Source organism: Triticum dicoccoides, chromosome 5B (assembly GCF_002162155.2).
Source record: "Triticum dicoccoides isolate Atlit2015 ecotype Zavitan chromosome 5B, WEW_v2.0, whole genome shotgun sequence".
NCBI classification, from domain to species: domain Eukaryota; kingdom Viridiplantae; phylum Streptophyta; class Magnoliopsida; order Poales; family Poaceae; genus Triticum; species Triticum dicoccoides.
Window position 1 is genome coordinate 508,420,870 of NC_041389.1, and position 3,399 is coordinate 508,424,268.

Consider the following 3,399-nt stretch of genomic DNA (forward strand, 5'->3'; position numbering starts at 1 on the left):
GAATTCTATCTCAACTTCCAATTTGAGGGTATTGTGAATAAAGGAAGTTCTATAGATATGCACTACGGTGAAAACAACCTATATGACAAGCAAGCTAATACAATAGATAAGCAAGAGGAACAAGCTAGATATCAAGAAAACACAAGTAAAGGTATGGAAAAGGATTAACCACACCAGTCAGAGACGCGGATGTATCCCAAAGTTCAGACTCTTTGGGGGAGTGCTAATCTTTGTTGGAGAAGTGCGAAGGCCAAAGCTCCCAAATGCCACATAGTGGCTGACCCTAGTCTCCCTTTGAGTTGTTCCAATGGATGCGTCTCAAATCACTTGTGGTTAGCCTTGGAGGCAACCGCCGGACTTTACAAACTTTTCGAGCACACCACACGCAAGATAGCTTCGGGGCTTGACTCCTATAGCCTAGGAGTCCCAAATCTCCAAGAGTAACAAGTTTGATGATCTACAAGCACGGGGGTCATGAATTTATTTGGTGTAAGTGTAGATCAAGTGATTCTCTTTCAATCCTCAAAATTTGCGGATTTTGAGTGGAGGGATGAGAAATCAAGCTTTTAGGTGTTGGAAATATGCCCTAGAGGAAATAATAAATGTTATTATTTATTTTCATGTTTGTAATTAATGTTTATTTTTGTGCTATAATTGTAATGGTTCTCGAGTTTGTGTATAAACAAGATTAAGAGGAAATCCTAGTTGCATGTGTGGAATAATAAAGACCAAGTAAAATCTGTAGTCTCGCCTCTGTGACTAGCTCATGTATTTTTGATGATCCTATTTTCCTGATCATGAGAGGATGCTTGCAATAATGAGAACACATTTATGGAAGAATAAGAGTGTTGGACATACCCAACTTAATGATATACTTTGGTATCACATCGTCATATTGTTATGAGTATAATAATGCAAATGTTTAACGCATGCCTAATTCGTTAGACAATGAGAGTATTGAGTTTATGTCGTGGTGTACTTTGGGTTCGTCAAACATAACCCGTAGCAGGGTGATTAGAACCTCAACTTCCAAGTGCACCCGAAAAGTGTGTCAAGGGGCTTGATAGCTCAAGACTGGGATTTGCTCCTGCAACGATGGAGATATATTCTTATGGCCCTCTTGGTATTACAGTATCCATCATCATCCCGCCAGACACTGCATGACATGATCACGGGGATGCCATACAAAAACGAGAAAAGGGAATAAAACTGGCAACGAGAATAACTTGGTATAGTGATCAAGAGTTGCTTCATGCGAATATCTATATGTCTCGCCTCATGTTTTGTATAGTATTACGAAGCAAAGAGCATAGTGTATCAAAACAAGGGTTCGCTCGAACAACAATTAGTGTGAGCGTAGGGGTGATACATCTCCAACGCATCTATAATTTTTGATGTATTCATGCCATGTTTATAATAATTCTATATGATTTTGGTATGATTTGGTTAGAACTAACCCAGGTTGACGCTGTTTTTAGCAGAACTACCATGGTGTTGTTTTTGTGCAGAAATAAAAGTTCTAGGAATGCGCTGAAAATCAACAGAGATTTTTTCTGGAAAATATAAAAAATACTAGAACAAAGAGTTACCGGAGGGGAGTCCTGTGGGGCCCACAAGGGTGGAGGGAGCGCCTACCCCCCTGATACGTCTCCAACGTATCTATAATTTTTGATTGCTCCATGCTACTTTATCTACTGTTTTGGACTATATTGGGCTTTATTTTCCACTTTTATATTATTTTTGGGACTAACCTATTAACCGGAGGCCCAACCCAGAATTGCTGTTTTTTGCCTATTTTAGTGTTTCGAAGAAACAGAATATCAAACGGAGTCCAAACGGAATGAGACCTTCGGGAACGTGATTTTCTCACCGAACGTGATCCAGGAGACCTGGACCCTGCTCCAAGGAACAACAGAGGCGGTCACGAGGGTGGGGGCGCTCCCTCCCCCCTGGGCATGCCCGCCTACCTCGTGGGCCCTGTCGGTGTCAAAACCGACGGATCTCGGGTAGGGGGTCCCGAACTGTGCGTCTAGGCGGATGGTAACAGGAGACAAGGGACACTATGTTTTTACCCAGGTTCGGGCCCTCTCGATGGAGGTAAAACCCTACTCCTGCTTGATTAATATTGATGATATGGGTAGTACAAGAGTAGATCTACCACGAGAGCAAAGAGGCTAAACCCTAGAAGCTAGCCTATGGTATGATTGTTGTTTGTCCTACGGACTAAAACCCTCCGATTTATTTAGACACCAGAGAGGGATAGGGTTACACAGAGTCGGTTACAATGGGAGGAGATCTACATATCCGTATCGCCAAGATTGCCTTCCACGCCAAGGAATGTCCCATCCGGACACGGGACGAAGTCTTCAACCTTGTATCTTCATAGTCCAGGAGTCCGGCCAAAGGTCATAGTCCAGTCATCCGGACACCCCCTAATCCGGGACTCCCTCAGTAGCCCCTGAACCAGGCTTCAATGACGACGAGTCCGGCGCGCTAATTGTCTTCGGCATTGCAAGGCGGGTTCCTCCTCCGAATATTTCATAGAAGATGTTGAACACAAGGATAGTGTCCGGCTCTGTAAAATAAGTTCCACGTACCACCGTAGAGAGAATAACATTTGAACAAATATATTCTGCTGACGTATTCCGCAGCATGACATCACGCCACGGCCAAGCCTTTATTCGAATCGTTTTATTGTCCCACCTCAGCGCGTTTAGCGAGGCGGTTTCCTTGGTGCGTCTTGTCAAAGCAGAGATCGTGTCCCCGTATTCCAGGATTCTCATCAATACGGGCGTGGGTAACCCAACCACGCCATTAATCACGGTGCTCGGGAGATAATTAAGTTTTACTAGGCTGGTGGGGGTAATATCTTCATCCGCCCATATAAGGGGATAAGGATCCACTCTTTCCATTTACGCCTTCTTCCTCCTTTGCTTATCCATCTCCGCGCACTCGAGCTCCAACGCCCAAGCCCGCGCTTCCCACGTCAACCTTCTCCAGTCATGTCCGGAGCGGGAGGCAGGTGGATGGCCTCCTCCGTCATGGAGGGGCACATCAAAAAGTTGAGGAAGGCCGGATACTTGTCCAACGACATCGCGCACCGGCTCCCAGACGAGGGGCAGCTCATCCCCACCCCTAGGCCCCATGAGAGGGTGGTGTTCCTCCCCCATTTCCTCCGCGGACTGGGCTTCCCACTCCACCCATTTGTCTGGGGGCTCATGTTCAACTACGTCCTGGACTTCCACGATCTGGCCCCGAACTTCATCCTCAACATCTCGGCGTTTATCGTCGTGTGCGAGGCCTTCCTCCGCATTAAGCCCCACTTCGGCTTATGGCTAAAGACTTTCAATGTCAAGCCAAAGGTAGTGGGCGGCCGGCAAGTGGAGTGCAGAGGCGCCA